The following is a 20614-nucleotide window of genomic DNA, read 5'->3' on the forward strand; positions in this document are numbered from 1 at the left end:
ACCCACACAACCAAAGTTTACAAAGAGATATAGTACCGTTTAGTTGGAAGGGATTTCAAGTTCATTTAAAATGTACAATTTGATGGCGAAAAGTTAATTAGGTACGAAATTAGGGTTTTGCGGGTTGTTTTAAATATATTTAGTAGAAAATAATACGTGTATGAGTTTTCGAGGTTTTCTACTTTTTTAAAGAATAAACATAGAAACTTGAAATGAGGAGGTTAATGAGGAATATTTTTTATCATCTTATCGAAAGAACATTCTTTGGCATTTATTTTTTGAAGAGTATCTCTTTCGAATGTTGACCGCGACTACGTCTCAGATAGTTCAGCCGTTGAGTCCAACTTTCGATGACTGACCAAAATCTCTCCGAGATCACGAGTTTCATTTTCAGGCATCAAATAGTCGGTCATCATGGCGCGATTACGGTCGCCATTAACGGTGAAAGCCATCATTTTTGAAGAAATATAGACCGATGATTCTACCGGCCTACAAACCACATTAAACCGTTACTTTTTCTAAATGAATGGCAGTTCTTGAATCTCTTCAGCTTGCTCTTCGTCACAATTGCGACAATTTTGCTTGTTTACATACCCATTGAGCCAGAAATGGGCCTCATCGCTGAATAAAAGTTGGCCCAAAATCGTCGGATCTTTTTGAAACTTTTCAAGAGCCCATAAGGCGAAGCAATGCCGCTTCGGAAGGTCTCGCGAATTCGGTTCTTGTGCAAACTGTATTTTGTACTAAATCGTTGCGCTAAATCGTTCCATACGTCAGCCCGAGTTGCTGCGAATGGCGCCGAAAAGCTACGACCGCTATATTTACTTCTCGGCGTGCTGACCGTGGTCCATTCGGTCGAATATTATCCAATAATGAATGCTAGATTTCAAAATGAGGTATGGTTTTGCGCTTAGTATGCTCAGCAGGCCGATTATGTTAACCATAGCTTGAACGAAGCGCGCGAAACTCTTTACAGAAAAAAGGCTGTTGAAAAAAGTACATCTACTTGGATCACCATACTCTTATATGTTTATTAGCCACACTCTCAAAGTCAGAAATGGTTTATAGGGATAGCTATAGCTTATCATACCATACGTCGTAGCCACATCCAGTCATGGACGTTAATGTAACAACCTGACAATAGCCGACTGATTTTGTTAGATTATTTTCCTGTATTAGGTTCTTAAGGCCAGGGGTATAAATCCGTGGATGATAATATTTTGACTGACTTGCTATTGCCGGCAATTGCAAAGTATATATACTGTCCTGAGTTAAGCATAAGGCATCCAACTCTAGAGCTTTGGAAAGCAGGGTAGCTGTGGAGAAAACGTGATTAGCATATGCGTTGCCTATGCGACAATCTGGAACGATCAACCTGAGAGCAAAACTAGAAAATTCATATGTAAAACGGTAAATTGGAAATATACAAATTTCCTACTGGCACCTATTAGAAGTGTCGTCAGGAACATGATTACAAAATTCACTGGACACAATATGATGGCGGCAGACGCCTACAGATTGGGGCTGTCAGACCGAAAAGACTGTAGGCAATGTCAAGAGCAAGGCACCGGGGAAACAATGGAGCACCGCATTCACAAGGCTATATTTTAAGCTTTTGGGCAACTCAGTACTCAGCACTGTCCATATCGACATACTCTTATTCATACGAGTATATTTACGAACATTTCACCCTTTTTTCCGTATAATCTATGCATATTTATAGTAAGTCTTTCGAGGGTCCACAATGAAAAACGTCAAAAAGTGTTACATGGATAAATAACTACAAACATCCAAGTATATGTACATAACGGCAGCAAAGACCGAAGGTCATCGAGGCGTCACTCACACTGATACTAACACACTTAAAGTTATGCATAAGGTAATATTAGGAAAGAAAGAAGAGTCGGAATTCACGAAAAAACAGAAAAACACAGATGTTAGATAAGTGCATTTACATACATATACAAGTTCACCGACATCTACATATGTACATATGTATATTTTGGACATGAATCATTCAACAAAGCACTTCAGTTGTACCCGAAGAACTGAAGAAAGAACAAAAAAGGCGCAGCTGAGTGGCGAAGAAAAAAGCAATGAGTGTCGACAACAACAACAAAGTATGGAAAATTGTAGCAAAAGTGAAAAAGTAAAAGTGTTTTGTATACGCGCGAGGGGGTAAAATGTGAAAGGCCGTATGCGGTCGCATTGAAATGTTAATATACCGTTGTGAGTGATATGAGCGCGGCAGATATGAGCGACAGTGTGTGAGTGTCAAATGAGCGCATTACTATGCGTCGGCACAATGTCAACTAATAACAAAGTCAAAAATGATTTCCATGCTAATGAAGACTTCTTTCTCTGTACCTTTCTCCACTTTTCTTTTTGAATATTTTCGTTTATTTTATTCACTTTTTCAAAATTTCTAGTTAAACGCATGTCAAATATCGGCGGTTTCTGTTGTCAGTGGAAAATGAATTGGTGGAAATTGAAAAGAACTGATAATTAACTCGAAAAATCTAATAAGAACATAAAAGGCAATAAATTGAAAAATGAAAGAGGAATATATACACTTATATGGATATATCCTTAATCTCGCAACATTTCTTCAATTCTATTTCTCGGCTAACTAAAACAGATTGATTGACTATTTTTAGAATCGCATGAATTTTTAATTCCAATAATTGATTTCCCCCCCCCCAAATAATTATTCAAAGTCAGCTAAACCGAAGCCAATTCAGCTATACTTATATCGTGCTAGAAAACTTTTGATTTTTGCGATTTCCGGTGAAAGTCAAGAAAGCCGTTAAGAGCCAAAGGGAGCCGGGAGAATCGATGGGATCCAATAAAAACCGGTAGCAGGTAATGAGTGCCATAGAGTTTAGCTGATAGATGAAGTTCGGCGAAAGCCAATAAAGACTGGTTGGAGCTGGTGAGGGTCAAGAAAAACGGGACCAAATATTCATATTTAAGATTTTGAGTTAAATGTAGGATAGTCCATGATTTCCGCAATTTGCGACAATTCGGATACCAAGCGCGGCCTGGTCCTTCTCCACCTGACCCCTCCAACGGAGTGGAGATCTTCCTCTTCCTCTACTTCCCAAGGCGGAGACTTCGTAGCATAACCTATGTCACTGTCGTCGTATATCTCGTATAGCTCATTGTTCCATCGAATGCGATATTCGCCATTGCCAATGGACCATAAATCTTCCGCAGAACTTTTCTCTCGAAAATTCATAACGTCGATTCATCACTTAGAGAGTTTGGTATTTTTTCGTGCAAAGAGGACTTCATCATAATCCTTAACACGTTTTCAATTGTCTTCATAGTGCAAAAACTATCTCTCTGTGCAATCCGCTGTGGTCTCGAGGAGATTCAGTCTTCGAACTGGTCTAATCGACCGATGATGATACTCGAAGGCTATGCGCTTCAAATTTAATGTTTTTACAAGTCTAATACATAGGTCAATAAAAAACTATTTACACACTCAAATTTATGTGTCTATTAAAGCCTGATAGAAAAACGTTAGATTCCCTTTTCTTTACTCTCAGAAATATACTCGTATATCAAATGTGTGTCAGTTTGTAGGTTTTTGCCTTCATTCCCTCGTTACGCTTACGCTTTCATCGACTTTCACATTACAATTCCTAACTCCTCTGGTTCTAGCCATTAGACGTGCCGCGTCTATGCGTATGTTTGTGCAACAACCGGATCGCGCATTCGCCGGAAACGGATGTGGCCCATAAACGCCATCATTAGTAATATGGTTGCATGGCTAATAGCTTACTTACGCTCCCACATGTATTGCAGAGCCAAAGTCCCACTTCGCAAACATAACGCCTCTAATACATAGGTAAATAGTACTTACATACATATGTATACCATGTACTCACATATATACATACATATGTATATGGACGAGTATAAACAGCCCTTTCGGTTTCTACAATGTTTTCACTGGCGCGCATTTTTCGGTTTACCGGTTTGACCTTCGCCATTTACGCATTTTTACCCACGCATTGACATTCTATGTCACCTTCGAGCTTCTTCAAGATTTTAAAGCATACCTCCAACTCGCCAATATACCATATTTTGTGCCAATGTATTCCTCCGACTCGCTCAATATATTTTGACTGCTGATCCATATTAAGATTTACTTTCTTTATTGCATTGAAGTTGACTGCACGCTTTCAACCTTTCTCTTTTTCTCGACTTTGCCATTTCCTTAAATTCACCGCTTTACTCTTTTTATGCCGTTTATTATCCACACACGCGGTTATCCTTTCTTTTATTGCCAGCTTTTAGCATTATTTTTAATGTCTGGCAGCTTGTTGGTGCCGTGTCCTAAATGTCTGTGAGCGTATTGACTTCCTGTGAAAGCTGCTTTTCCAACGCAACGTTACACCCTCGTACACCCACACCCAACCCATTTCTTCTCACGCGCAACAGTTAACCTTCATTGAGTCCAAGTGAGGCTTGCCCTCACGCTCATTCGCCTCACAGCTATGGCGGCTTGCTGAACTCCTAACGCTCCATTGTGAATTCCGACGAAGCAGCAGTTCGTGTAATTTCATCAAATGCAATGATTTCCTGCAGACAAAATGTTATTTTACAAAATTTTATAAAATTGCGACAAAAAGAAAATCATAAATGCTTTTCTCATCCGACTGTGGTCGTCAGCTGCATTGTAGTCTCTCAATTTCTTTGTGCCCTTTTTGACATTGTTGGTGTGCCGCTTGACTGTTTGACGAGCTTTTTGATGTCTTCACTTAAATTACATTCCCCGCTTTAAAATTTTACGCACTTCTCATGCTCGTGTGTGCGAGCAAATTATTTTTATTACGGTTTCGGGTAGGAATGTAATTAGTTTTTTTACGATTGCTTGAGGTTTTTGGTATAAGAAAAGCTTAAAGAGGTTCAGGGTTTAAAATACTTATGGTTTGTATATTCGAATTTTGGAGAGATCCGTCGAAAATCGGCTGCAAGACTGACATTTCCAATACACCGACTATCCTGTAATCCATAATCACCGAAAATATATGTATGTTTGGATACGAAATGCATACAAAGGGGATCCATTCTAGAGGGCTTACAAGCTTGGACTTGGACACATAGTCACACTATAATTTTGAGGAATGCGGCAGAGCTAATCGTTCTTGGCCGTGTACAAAAAAGGGTCCGTTCCGACTGTACAAACGCAAGAACAGAACCTGGCCCCACTAAGTTCCTTAGCGCGCTGCAGATTTCTTATTACCTCGCATTTCCAACTAAAAAAAAACATCACCCTCACAATCGCTCAACAGCTGGCATTCGCAGCAATTGTGTGCGGTCCCGGCGTGTATCCACACATAACTATAAGTAACTTTTTGTTGTATTTTTTCTTGTGGCTTCCCCAAAAAACGTTCACTCAAGCTCACAACCACAATTCATTTGTCTCGTCTGCTGCGGGTGTACTTTTGGACGCAGCTGACTTGCTGACTGGGTGATAGTGTGACGATGTAAGCTCCTACATGCGAGTACAAGTTGGCCATTTGTCTGTTTTGACGGCGCCGATTTTGGCTGTGCGCCAACCAGCTGAAAGAAGTGGAAAATAAAAAAAAAACACCCTAGAGTTGTTGTAGCTTTCGCTTGATTTCGTTGCTAGCACGTCGCGTACGAAAATATACTTATTCGTGCTTATAACCGAGCAGCAACTAGTCGTGCACGCCACTGTGGTGCCGATCCAACTCAACCTCCTGACCCGAAATCTTACTTAGAGTCACTTCGAGTAACAACGCCGCCGACCAAGAGCATTTTTCCACAGCAGTTCGCTTTGGCTAATCTCTACACACATTTAGCGGGAAACTTTAAGCGCCTGTCTGTCGATATCTTAGCCTCTGTTACAATATTTCGTCGTTCCTGCCGCCCACGAGTTGCGGAAATGAGATTTGCACAACAAAACTTTCCTGTTTCGATACATTGGTATTAGTGTTAGTGGAGAATTGGCTGGTTGCCTGGTGGGTTGCAAGTTTAATAATCACCGGAATGCTTTTTCTTATTCGTACATTATATACTTGTTTCAGCTCTAAGGTTCCGCCTTATTAAATTCGCAAAACTACTTTAATTGTCTCTTTTTTCTATTTCTTTTCGATGATTTTTATTATCCTCCACTTCAATTGCTTTTCTACCATTTTCATGTCCTTCGTGCAGCTTAAAAATTTAATTCTCGGAATTTTACACTATCTGCTACACGTGCCTGCCATTCCCTTGATTACTTATTTAACTTTTAGGACGCTTACGATTTCCATTAGTACATTGTCATTAAAAATTTAAGCTATGCTTGAATGGCTCGGCGAAGTTGGCGATGGCGATTACATTTGATCCTTCCTGTTACCCTGGAATTTTTGTGACATTCTGCGTTCAGTCTAGATTTCATTTCGATTGGTATGTGCTCAGATAGCTGAGAGTGATACTTAACAGATGAGCGAAAACGAGGACCTTGCATACATTTCCACTTTAAAATCTTTATATCGAAGATTTATAAATAGGTGAGGTATCAGGAGAGTATGGCCAAGTTTTGGCACTTGGTGTCAGAATCACCTCCAATTTTTTTCTTAACTTGTAAATTGTATACCTAACTACATTTGACTACAGAATCGTGCGCCGATAACATCTCGAAAGTTTATTTTATGGCTAACAGTCTAACATGTTCGACTTTTCAGTCTTATTTCGTATGAAAGTTATCATTGAAGTCCAATATTGATTCCTTAGAAAAAGTATACACAAAATTAGTCCATCTTTCTAAAATCAATATTTTCATTGCCATAGTTTTATAGAAGATTGCTACGTCCTCTTAGACAAAATAAAAGCTATAACTGTCCGTTTTCAAATCGTAGACTCGAACCTCATAGGTATGGTGCATCACTCCTTTTTTGTACCGTAACCACATTACTCTTTATAAGTTAAGCTATTTTTTTTTGACGATGACACTTTCTCGATTCTTTTCCTTCTTTACTGCCGCTGACGAGTTAACAACAATGCGCCGATTCTTTCTTTTTAATTGAGATCCTTATCCATCTGATCTCTTCATTAGAGTGGAGGTCTTCCTCTTCCTATGCTTCCACTGGTGGGTACTGAATCGAAAACCTTCAAAGCTAGAGTGTTCTCTTCGATCCATACAACATGACCTAACCAGCGCAGCCGTTGTCTCTTGATTCGCTGAACTATGTCAATGTCGCCACTTGTCTCGCACAGCTCATCGATCCATTGACTGCAGTACTGGCCTTTGCCAATGCGCAAAGTACCATCAGATGTTGTCATTGCCCATGTATCCACACCATATAGCAGGACGGGAATTCATCATTCCTGGAGCACTTGTAGAGTTTGGTCTTTGTTCGTCGGGAGAAGACTTTCCTTTTCAATTGCCTACTGGCAAGAGCGATTCTGCATTGGTTTACAAGGCTGATATTGTTGTTGATGTTAATATTGGTTCCAAGCGTTCTAAGTTATGACTGTTTGTCAGGAGATATTTCGTCTTGTCCTCGTTTACAACCAGACCTACATATACAAATTGCTCAAGTTCAGACATAACAGAATATATGTATGTAGGCAGCTTTCTCGATTACTGGATACAAAAAATATGAGTACAAATGTGTTTGACGTTATCTTAGGAATATTGAAAGTGTCTTTAAAAATAACTTAGTTTTTGGTTTCCACGTTCAAGGAAGTACATAGCTCTGTGAGAACTTTTTGGCACATATCATTAATAAGATTGAGATCTCCATTAATCTCTTTGTAGATTACAGTAAATATCCAACTACAGACTCCCCATAATTTTTGGTAAATTTGGTTTTTGGCTCAGCATTTCCTAGATAACGGGATTTATTTATTCTGCCTGATTCGTTCACCCAACCTGGCATTCAAACCGTTCGGTCACTGTACTCTCAACTTCAGCTGACTGTTAAAAGGTACTTCTGGAGCCATATTGCCCAAAGTATGCTGAAATAAACACGAAAATCGTGAACTAAGGCAGTTTTTTTTCCTGTAACTGTCACTCAAACTCAAGACCAACTAACTGTTAGTACTTTGAACGATCGATGATCTCATATCGCGCTTCAGCATGACCCATGTTACACAGTTATGCATATTTCAAATTACCACGAAATCGAAATTGTCCAGAATTCAGCATTTAAATAAAACTCATATTCATAAAATCCAAAGCACGAACACACGGCTGAAGCAGTGACGGCAGCGTCAACCACAAATGTCAACTGAATATTACTGCATTTCGACATTAGCTGTAACAATAATAAAAAAAACACCACAACAACAATAACATTTAAATTTACGAATATAATAAATAACCACAAAAGCATTTCATTTTACTAAGACGAGTGTAAATGGAACGAAGATGCATGAGGACTTACACACAAACAACCAGCAATGCAATCGCTTCAAATGACGAGGAGAGAGTGCAAGAAAGGCAGTAAGAGAGAGCATTGCATGTATTCATCAGTGAAAATGAGAGCGTACAGCAGTTAAACATAAGAACAAACAAGAATATCGCTCAGAAAAATGCTTAACACCAGAGGTGAGCAGAATGCCGCCATAACAGTGGGAGCACTGTAAAAATGTTGTACATAACAGCGCAGCCTCCACGCAATAACAGAGCTAACCCCCACTCAGTGCAGTCATTGTGGGGCTAAATATAAAGAGTAACAGCAAGAGAGCGCGCGTCAAACTAGAGTACAACGCAATCGTTCTGATATTTTCTTCGTTTATTCTTTCATTCCATTTTGGAATGCTTAACTTCAGCTGCTCTTTGGCTTCTTTTTTTGGTTCCTCGTTTATCAACTGAAAACTGCTGCTGCTACACAACGCGAGCATTTGCTGTTGCTGGAGCCAGTCACTTAAGCCGAAGAACACTTTGCGAAACATTCGCTTTCGTTAGTGCGCTCTTTGCCTGCAGCAAAACAACAAGTGCTTCACTTTTCGTGTTCGCGGTGCGCGTGTTACTTAGTTAGAATTTATTAGCACGCTCCTTGTTGTTGCTGTTGACTGCAATTTAGAATTTCTTATTGCGCCGATCAGTGAGTCAATGTAAGTCGCTTCGTTAAAACCATTCATCGGTTGCCTTCTTCGGTTGCTCTTCTGAGTTTCGGGTGCGGTAAAAAAACATTAGTTCGTGTGGTGGTTATTTTTGTTGTTGCTGTTGCATTTGGTGGAATATGCAAGCGATTAGTAAGTGTAGTTTTGCTGTTAATGCACAAAGGGGCGGTATGTAACGTTAACAGCGTAATGTTATGGGCATTGCTAAGGCTAACAGTGGAGCCAATATAAATTAACATATGTTAATGGATTAACAGCGATTGTGCTATATGTTATATACCATACTGTGACTGCTGTTATTACTGGTCGTTGTGCATCTATTTTTTTTTTTCAAAGTCATAATGCTTTTCTTATTAGAAAAGCTCAACTGGAAAATCGATTTAATTTCTTTCAACGAATTACCAAAATTAAGTGATGAAAAATAGATATAACTATTATAAAAATACCTAAAATATATCTATATACCCAAAATTATTTTGAAATGTTTGAGTACTTTAAAATTTTATGGAAATAATTTGCAGAAAAATTGTTCCAAACATCGCCGTACTTTACGATTTATAGGCGAAGTTTATTGAAATTGAAGCATGCCAAACTTTTAGAGAGCTTTTAAGACAAAGAATTGAGCTTTTACAGTATTTTAAGTGTTTGGAGGTTAGGTCAGAAATTAGAGAATCAGAAAGCCTACATTTTTCTAACAATTGTCTGTGATTTAGAATCTTTTATTTTTTATCGAGTAACCTTATAAAAATACGAATGTCACAGACTGCCGAATTTAAAAGCAAAAATGTTGGTCTAGGAAAATAATTATGTGAAAAGGGTACTTGTTAATAAGACCATTCTTTTTTTATCTTACTCAAAAGTAACTTCATTGTTGCTAGAACTGTAAGTATGCCTGGATTTAGGAGAGCATTTAAGTAGAAAAGCTCCTCTATCAATCTAAAAAGATCCAAGTTCCAAACCTTTCATTACTATAGTTCCTCTAGATCATTATTTTCTGGAAAAATATTTGTTATTAGCTTCACTGAAGGGTTAGGTAAATCATTTCATAGTTTCCAAATTTTGTAGTATACAAACTTTTATAATTGTCAAAAATTTGAAATTCTCTTCGAGCATAAGCTCCAGCAACTACAGACTTAGTATCTTTTTTCTATACTATTTTCTAGGAGAATGCGTTTAAATTCTTATACAGAGGCTATAAAATACAAATATGTATGTATGTATGTATCCAAAGGGCAAATCCACATCATTTCCCTACTTCATGAGTCACATCAGGCCAAATACAAAACAAAAATACCACTAGAAGCTAAATTTAGGCTTTGGAAGACACGCAATGATAAGCTAAACCGCTAAACCTAATCCAGAGCTAAATTATATACATATGCTTGTTATTTCCGTGCTTCATTGGAGAGCAACTTGTCTCTCATATTGGTCGCCTCTGGAACTATTGGGGTTCTGGATGTTACAAGATTGTTGGATGCTAGCAGAGATCACTGAAGATCTGGACCCAAGTGTTCACTAAAATAGACACGCTTAAGTGTTATAATATATTATAGCTATTTGGTAATTAGAATTTCTCTGTGTTGTATGCCGATTAGTGTAGTTACATAATATATTTGTCACTAGGCTTGCATTTAATACATTCGTTTACATAACCTTCAAGTGCAATCCGCCATAAAGAGGAAGTGTAATTAAACTTTCTACGTCGCTAATTAAAATGCTAACTCATAAGCCGACTAGGCACGATTCAAATGCGCAAATCGGCTGGCTTAGAATTGAAAATCGACAAGAATCGAAAGCAACCAATCAATTTCTGCATTTCATAGACAGCCAATGTGCGATTTATGGCGAGCAGCACGAAAGCCGAGACTCAAACGCTGAGCGCAGCGCACAGAACGCACCGTTTGTTGGTATTGTTGTTACACATTTGTAAACGCACTCTTCGCGCCCCAACAATGCCGGCAGGCAGTCCAACAGTCCATTGAAAGGCTGCCAATGATGGGGCTGCTGCTGTTATGCTGACTTGACTTGACGACCGCTGTTGCGCGCTTCGTTGCTGCTCTCTTCGGCTGCCTTGTTCGCACTCATTTGGCTGATGGATTACTACCAGCGCGCCGATATGCTGCTCTTTATGTTTTACTTTTGCTTTTTCTTGGTTTTGGTTTTAGTTTTTGCTTTTGTCGTTGATATAATATATTTTTTAGCACTGGCATATCTGTTCGCCTGTGCTGAGTGTATGCCGCTTTCGGGGGTTCCGCTGTTGCTGCCCCCACTGCTGCTGCTATGACTGTTGTCGCTCTTGCCGCCCAGCCGACCACACCATGCCATCGCACCACTCTTTGCTCTTTACCCGGTGTCGGCTCTGCTTTTGTTTATATCTCTACGCTTGGCGCTTGTGCTTCGTCGACGATGAATTCGGTTTTTGCGTTGCTGGTGCTCTACTATGGTGCGGCGGCGAGTATGGATAACAGCAGCCAGTGAGCGATGAGTGGTGAGCAGCGCGAAGCGCGGTGCTGGTGGACAGCAACAACATACTAGGCGCACAAACACACACATACCGGCACTCAGCCGAGTCACTGTGTGTGGATTAGCTGATGGTATGCGCTGTTGTTGCTGGCAATGCTTGCTGTTGCTCTTGGTTCGGCGCTGGTCGCTTTGTTGGTTGACTTTTGCTTGCTTTTGCTTTAATTTTCTGTTGTTTCTACTAATACCACCACAACAACGAGTACAGCGACGACTACTGGCGCTGTTGCTGGTGCTGCTGCTGCTGCTGAGTGCTTGGGTTGGCCTGACTGACTCGACTTGACTTGGCTTTGGCGCTGGTGTTGGTGTTGGCTGGCTCGTCGTCTGGTCTGCTGTCGGCGCAGACGGTCCGGTCTGCTCTGGTCTCTGGTGTGGTCTGCTCTGCAGTTGCGTTCGCGTTTCGAAAATAGTTACAAGATGTTCATCGAAGTGAATAGAACGTCTGAACGGGTGTTGGACTAACTAACTAACCAGCCAGCTAGTCAGCGCCAAGCAAACAAACAGCAAGCTGTTAAGTCCGCGTACACCGCCGCGCGTTGCCTTACAATTGAAGTGTAGTGAAGTGAAAAACTCTCGGCTGTTGCTTTTATTTTTCTTTTCTTTTTGGTGTTGTTTTTGTCGTTCATTCTTACTTTTACTATGCGGTTCTGTGTTGAACCAAGTGCCTGCGCCGCTGTGTAAGTGTATGCGTGCGTGTGTGTAGTGTGGTGTGGTGTGTTGAGTGGGATCTGCATTTCAGAGTCACAGAGTCGTCTATACTGTGCTGTCTGCTGGCCACTCATTTCAGTTCGGCAGCAACATCCGCAGCAGCCGAACCAGCGAATTTCAAAGTCGCCTCTTCAATTCAACCCCCAACGCAAACGCAGACAGTGCGCTAATTTTGTGCGTTCGAAACGCCCCTAAGTAAGAACTAGTGCGCTCTAACATACTTTTGGAAAACGAAATGTAATAAAAACAGAAAAAAATTTAAATAAAATTAAGTTTATCAAAAAATAAATAGAAAATGGCAACAAAAATTGCATGTGAAATGTTCGCAAAGAAAGCGCAAAAATAAAAGTGAAATGTAAATGGAAAAGCACCAAAATTAGAATTATTTTCTTCTAGTTCTAGTTGTGTGGAAGCAGTGTAGCCAAAAAAGCACAAAACAAACCGAATAAATAAAATAAAAAAATTAAAGAAAAAAAACAAATGCAAATAGTATTACTTAAGTGAGTAAATATTTTTGTATTTAGGTGTGTTCGTATGTATGTGCATGCAAATGGGCTTATATGACTAAATACATAGCAGATTTGCAAATTACTTTGAAAAAAGAATCGAGAAATGTGTGCGCCAGCGTCGAGGCTGCTTTGAATTAAAGTTTTTTGAAAAATATTTAAAAATTTATGAATTAAAGCAAGCGACTTAATTTTGTGGTTGTGGAGCAAAAAGTGGCAAAAACCAAAAATGTGCAAAAATGCAAATCTTAAAAATTAAACTAAAGCAAACATAATTTTAAATTAATTAAAAATTTCAATTGCAAAAGAATTATAAACAAAAATTAATAAAAATAGAAGAAACTTAAAAAATAAATGTAAATAAATTATTAAAAAATTAAAATTGATATTTAAATAAGTTAAAATAAATATAAATGACTTAATAAAAACGTATTAATTAATTTAAAATTGAATATTAAGTTCACAAAAATAAAAAAAATTGTTAAAGAACTAATTTTAACATAAACGGATTAAATAACTAAATGTTAAAAAATTTAAATCATTCCTTAAAACCATATAAATGCAATCCAAAGAATTGTAATATATGCTTTAAAAATTAGTTTTCAAATTACACATTTTCTTTAATAAAAAGCATAAAAACAATTTATTAAAAACTAATTAAATAATAATAATAATTAATAACAATTAATTTAATTAATTTGATTTTAAATTTAACATTTTAAAGCGTTCTTATTGCATATTTAAAAACAAAAAATATTAAATTTATTTCTTTGTCTCAACAAATAACATAAATAACTAGTTACTTAATTTAGCATTGAATTTATAAAAATTAAAAAAAATTTAGGCGCTAAATTCTTTTCTTAATAAAATTTTTGAATTTAAACCTAGGCACATTTAAAAAACTAACTATACGTTAAAACTAAAAAAATAATTCGCATAGAAAAATCTTATTAGAACTTAAACAAAAATACAAAAATAATTTTATATGTAAAAAAAAAAAATTGTAGCAAAAAAAATTCGACAAAAGTTAAATTAAATAAAACTAAAATAAAATAAAAACTTAAAAATTAATTTAAATACAAAAAATAATTTAAAAAGTTAAACCTTTTTAATTACATATTTGAAAATAAAAAATACTAATTTATATACATTTTTAAAAAATAAAAAATTTAGTTCAAATATTGCAAGTAATTTTTGTAAAAAAAAATAGAAACTGATAAAAAACATTTTCCTATATAATAAGGACCATTAAGTGAAGATTTCGAAATGAAGAAACAAAAGACGTGATTAAAAAAAACTGAAGATTATAAAAAAATATGTTCCTATATAATATGAACCATTAAGTGAAGAATTCGAAATGAAGAAACTAAAGCCGTGATTTTTGAAAAAAAAAACTGAAAAAATATATTCCATTATAATTTGGAGCACTAAGTCAAAAATTCGATGCGAGAAACTATAAAAATTTTTTTTAGAAGTGAGTGTTGCATTAAAAAGGACAATAACCTAAAAAAAACTAAGCTTCAAGTTATAAAGAGAAATTACAATGGAAATATGGAAACTATGAAAGATGTGAAATTGTATAAGTTCAGCTTAAAACAGGTGTTATTTGAAAACAAACTGTGAAAAGTAAGCTATGATTTAGGAATTAAGAGAAAAATAAAAAGTTTAGAGAGTTACTAACGAACCTAAAATATACAATTTCGGTTTCGAATGCCTAAATACTCTCAAAAAAATTAAAAAATAAACTTATAAACTATCAATCAAAACAAGACTGAAAATGTACACGAATTTGTCAACAAAAAATGTGAGAACGATACACAAAGTGCACTCCAAACAAAAACGAAGAAATGCGATATCAATAAATGTGTGTTTTTTTTTAATTTCAAAGACAGCATAATTAATTAAAATTCCCGCCTAACAAAAAAAAACACAACAAATGAACAAATAAAATTGTCAGCAAAAACAGTGGCGAAAAATCGAGCAAAACTGCAAATCTCGTGACCAGCTTTTTGCTTTCCCTTTTCTGCCAATTTGTGCTGTGAAAAAAATATAAATATTTTGTTAAATGAAAATCGTGATGCGCCAAATGCGCGTGCGACACCAAACAAAAAAAACTGTTTTCTAAGCGAAATTATATAGTTGTTGTTATAGTAAATATACAAAAATACGAAATATTATAATTAATTTGGCGACTATGCGAGCTGCCGCTGACAGCCGCTGCAAGTGGAGCGCGTAAAAAAATATCACAAAAACTGAGCAGCAGCAGCAATAAGGAACAAATAATAGAAAACACGCGCAAAACAATGCAAGAATTATTAAAAAATATATCAACATACATATTTGTAAGCAATATGTGTGTGTGATGGTTTGTGCAAAGTGTCAAATAATAAATTAGCTGCACTGCACGAATGGAGGCAAGAACCACAGCTGACAAAAAAAATATATTTTTTTTTTATTTTTGTGGCAACTAATCAGTGCAAACTTTGCGACTACAACAACAAAAAACCAAAGAGCGATAAAATAATGACTTTAAGTGTTAGGCTGGTGGAAACAATGTTTTGGACGCAACATGTTCCGCAAAGAAATCAACAGACAGCCACTAACTCCACAGCAATAAAAAGTTTGTAGCTTTTGCTGGGTGAATTGTCACACACAAAAAAGAACAATATAAAGTAACGGAAAAATAAGTGACTGATAAAAAGTGCTTGAAAAACAACAACAACTGTTGTTTTAATACCGCGATTTATTAAATTTGTTGAGACGCTGTGTTTGTGTTTGTGTGCGCAAAATAACAAAAACAAAGTTGGCGAAACAGTTCAACAACTGATAAAAATCTGCAAATAAACAGCGAAATTTCTTTGAAATATTATTTGATATTTATTGTTAGCATTTTTAATGCCTTTTGGGTCTGCAGATGCCAAGCAGCTTCGAAGATAGACATTTTATGCAAAAATCATTCAAAATTATGTGTAAAGTACAAATAAAAATTTGTAAAAATATGAAACAACAATGATAATAAAATTTAGAAATTTTTAATACTAATGAAAAATTAAAAAAAAATAAATAAATGTAAAAAATAATAATATTAAAATTAAAAAAAAAATTAATATGGATGAAAACTAAATAAAAACGAAATAAATATGAAAAAGTAATAATAAAATTAAAAAAAAGTTTTAATATGCATGAAAATAAATGGGTTTTTTTGTTTTGCACAAACTTTTTTTTACAATTTTATTATATTTTAAGATAATTATATAATTTACATGCTTTCGGTTTTAAATAAAAAATATGTTTCTTTTTTTAATTTAAAAAAAAATATTTTTTTTTTTTATAAAATTGATTTTTATTCACTAAAAATTCATTAAATAAAAATTATTGCATAAAATTTAATTACAAATTATTAAAAATATTCAAATCAAGCTTTTGATTTACCAGCTTTTGTTTATATAACTTATGCCTTCAGTTTAAAATTAAAAAAAATATTTTCGCTTTCACTTTGCAAAAAATATTTTTTTTATGATTTTTTTTTTACTTTATAAAATAAATAAATTAATAATCATTGCATAAAATTTATTTGATAACTACAAATTATTTAAATTGTTATAATTTGAAACATAATTAATTTAAAATTAAAAATATTTTGTATCTATACCTATACCCATCCACAAAAAACGGGAACACGTGTTTGAAAAAATTAAAAGTCAAAAAATCACAAAACACGCCGGAGAAATTATTTATTTGCTCTTAGGTTAACCACACACAACAAAAATATGCTCGAATATGTTCTGAAAATATATAACAGCAAGTCTAAAAAATTTTTTTTTTTTATTTTGATAATTTTTTTAACATTTTCATTTATTTATTTTATTGTTTTTTAAGTTTTCTTGTTTTTTGTCAATTTTCTTAAGGCGTTTTTTTCTTTTGTTTAGTTTTGTGTTTTTATTTTTCTTTTAGTGACTTTCTTTTTTTATTTATTTTAGTGTTTTTTTAGTATTTTTTAATTTAGTTTAAAATGATTTTTTTTTAATTTCTTAGTGTTTTTTCCAACATATAATGCACTTAATGTTCCAGCCTTCGATAAGCCATTTAAACTAATTGTATTTGTTGCGCGCTGCTTTCACACAACTAAAATTATTTTATTAATTATATTTTCTTCACCAGTAAGCAACACCAAAACGGCTTTATCAAACAAAAAAACAATAAAATTGATTTTAATTAAAAACTGCAATAAGAACACAGAACGACGGAAGTGAAGTGCACAAAAAAATAAATAAATCAACAGAAAAAGTGTTTAAAAGCAAAAAACCAAACAAAAAGTTACATACAAAACAGCACAAGCAAGAAGTGAAAATATATTTAAAAAATAACTGCATTTGAAAATATAAAAAATTCTGAAACAATAGCAGTTCTAAATTAGTGGAAACTCAATGAACGAAAAAGTGACTGTGAAACCCAGTTTAAAATTCTAACAACTTCACATACAAAAACAACAAAGTGTTAAAAAGTTTGTAAAAAAATATGCATGTGAAATGTATATGCTAAAGCAACAACTATTTTATGATGAAACAGTGAAATAACAGCATAAAAATTCATATTTTAAAAAGCAGATTCAATTTTTGTAAACAAAATAAAAACAAACGCCAAATAAACCAATCGAAGTGCCAAAAGTGTGTGTCAAAACAAAAAGCAAGCATTAACAATTCCACGGCAAATATTTTCGGAATTCCGTTTTTATAAATAAACATATAAATATATCAATTTGTGCGCATAGCACACTGACTCACACATACATTCGCGTTTATTGGAGATATTACTTTATTACAACTGCATTTATATACATACATACATATATTTTATGTATAAAGTTATTCAAATAACGGATATAGTCTTTTGTGAGACGAAAAATTGAAAGAGAACTTTGTTATATACCTACTATATATATATATATATTTTGTATACAAAAACAGGTGAGTGAGCAATTGCAATTGAAATGAATAAACCTTTAAAAAGTTTATATGTATATTGTTCTTAAAATGCCAATCAAAAATCAAAATCATAAATATTTCTCTACTTTTAACGTAACATACTTACAAATAGTGTTTTGAAGCATTTTCACAATTTTCTAGATATATTTATGATGGTCAGTATAAAGTTAACGTGACGTCACCAAAAACTAATCTCAATATTTGCCTTGATGTGACAATTTCTTCGATTACACTTGAGGCTCTTACACTTTTTCCTTTAGTTCGACAATTAGCCGTTCTCTTCGTCTTTTCTCTTGCTTTTTTATCTGTAGTACCCAAAAACTCTTTAAGTCACTGAAACCGCATTTAGAGGCAAAAGTTTTAAATATTATATAATATTTCAGCGTCATTGTTGTTGTTATTTATGACGATATTATTTAGCGATTTTATGGTAGATTATCTAAATTATATCCAAAATCTGCTTGATATACTTTATACATAAATATGTATATATCAATAGGATCTTTGAGTCAATAAGACTACCGTCGGCTAAACAGTTTTTATTAACATTTCGAGAAAGTCTTTGTTGAAGCAGTTTCTACAAGCGGCCTCATAGCCTAGTTTACAACAGCGCACCAGTGGTTCTTCCTTATCGCTGTTTGACGCCAATTGGAGATTCCAAATGTAACTAGGTCCTTCTCCACCTAGTCTTTCCAACGGAGTGGAGGTCTTCCTCTTCCTTTGAGGGCGGAGTCATGTGTAGAAGTTCAAGCAAGTGAGGAAAGTTCTTTTACATATGGGTCAAGCAGCTCACGACTTCCGGTCTTAGATCAACTATCCTCTGGGTAACCAAAAAACATCTATTTGAAGGCGTGCTAAAATGAGAAGGCGAAACATCTACCCCAAGGTTGTGCGTTGGGTTTGGGAAAACTTAGGCTTCGAGTAGTCTCTAAGTTAAAAAAGAATGTCTCCGATCCTCTAATACTGTCAATTTATAGGCCTTTGGCTTATATTGAACTTAACTAAGCTGACTATTACCAGTACTAAGCTCTATGTTATGTATTGACCGATAGATGGGGTAGAAAGTGGGTAGGTATATGGGGGCTAAGAAAAGTTTAAACCCAATTTCACCCACTTTTGAAACAGTTTATATTTCGATCTCGAAATTTTTCTAGGCTTCCGCGACTAGTTTCTTTGGTTTCGAAAAACTGACATATTATGTACGAGTACTTCTTAACCAAACTTCTACAAATGCCTCTGAACCAAAAGCATAAGAAATTTATTTGAATACAAATGAATCTGGCAATAATAACTCAAATTTTAAATAATCTTTAATTAATTTGCTAGTTAAGACAACACTAAATCTTTCGCTATAATTTTGCTGACAACAAAAAAATTTGAGAAAAGATAATAAATTATACGCTTGCAAGGCAATAAACCCATTCAGCCACCAAAATACGCCTGAATCAGGCATATTCATCAAAAGCGTGTATGAATGAGAAGCGTGTATGAATGAGAAGCGTGAGCGATTAAATATGTGTGTAAAATTAAATTTCTACGAAAGGATGTGGATAAGGAAAGTGAGCTGAGGGCATATATACACTGAAATGCGTACAAACCTACACAAATACATATTATATTTAGTGTACAACGAACTGTAAGCGCTTGATGGATTGCTGCACACAAATACATATATACTTTAAATATGTATATGGATTGTGGGTATATAAATACAACGTGCGACAGGCACTTCCTAGATGCCAACAGGCCATAAATAAGCAAATAGCAATAATGTGACAAAGTGTAGGACAAATTGCAATTAAAAAGTGCAATGAGTGAAAACAATGACCGCAAAAGGTTGACGGAAAATGTGACAAACTGCCGCGCGTTTTTAATTGTAAAATAATGAAAGTTCACAGAAAAAGGTGTAAAGCGCACATACAAATATGAAGGAATCGTAAAAATAGCGCGAAAAGCTGACATTCATACATACTTACCTGTTTATATGCGCTTACACGCTTTGTACCTTCCTGAGTGAAGAAAGTCAATCATCCCGACAAGGCTCAGCAACCACTTAAACCCTGCAACGAGCAGCCTTGCCAGCGCTCAAGAACATGTAGCGAAAATTAATTACACTGTCACATCAATCAGAGAATATTATGAGCTCGAAAGGAGGAAAAGCATGTACTTTCAAAAACATGTGAAAATAATGAATGCATACAAACAATGATAAAAAAGTAAAAAAAAAATTAAAAAAAATTAAAAAAAAAATTTTAAAAAAATTAAAAAAAAAAATAAAATAAAAAAATTATTATAAAAAATAATTTTATTTAATTAAAGAAAAATAAAGGAATAAAAGAAAACTAACTTTCAACAATTTTTTTTTTATTTATAATTAAAAAAAATTATGGAGAACATATAAATAAATTTAAATCATGCAAAAACTTCAAAAACATATAAAAATTAATAAATGTTAAAAAAGTAAAATAATTAAAAAAAAAAAATGTTTTCAAAAACATGTGAAAAATAAATGAATTAAAATAATGATAAAAAAGTAAAAAAAAAAAATTTAAAACAAAAAATTTTATTGTAAAAAATAATTTTATTTAATTAAAGAAAAATGAAGTAATATAAGCAAATTAACTTTTAACATTTTTTTTTATTTTTAGTTAAAAAAAATTATGGAGAACATATAAATAAATTGAAATCATGCAAAATTTTCAAAAACATGTAAAAATAAATAAATGCTAAAAAAGTAAAATAAATGAAAATAAAATTTTAAAAATGTTTTTTTCTAAAAAATATTTTCAAAATCATGTGAAAAAATAA

The 20614-nt window shown here is 34.4% G+C and overlaps 1 protein-coding gene across 12 annotated transcripts in view; it reads left to right on the top strand.

Moving 5' to 3' along the window:
- LOC105234015 (serine-rich adhesin for platelets) overlaps window positions 1-20614 on the top strand; it is a 155534-nt gene that overhangs the window by 47080 nt on the left and 87840 nt on the right. The window contains exons 1-3 of one of the 12 annotated variants that reach the window (XM_049455684.1): window positions 9298-12552; window positions 12712-12815; window positions 16983-17788. The exons of 1 other annotated variant lie outside the window; for it this stretch is intronic. The gene's annotated coding sequence lies outside the window, so the exon portion shown is untranslated. Of the gene's footprint in view, window positions 1-8922; window positions 9220-9296; window positions 12816-16982; window positions 17789-20614 lie in introns of those variants that run through there. 10 more of the 12 variants (XM_049455703.1, XM_049455701.1, XM_049455712.1 and 7 more) reach the window with 10 other exon arrangements.

Source organism: Bactrocera dorsalis, chromosome 1 (genome assembly GCF_023373825.1).
Source record: "Bactrocera dorsalis isolate Fly_Bdor chromosome 1, ASM2337382v1, whole genome shotgun sequence".
Classification (NCBI taxonomy): domain Eukaryota; kingdom Metazoa; phylum Arthropoda; class Insecta; order Diptera; family Tephritidae; genus Bactrocera; species Bactrocera dorsalis.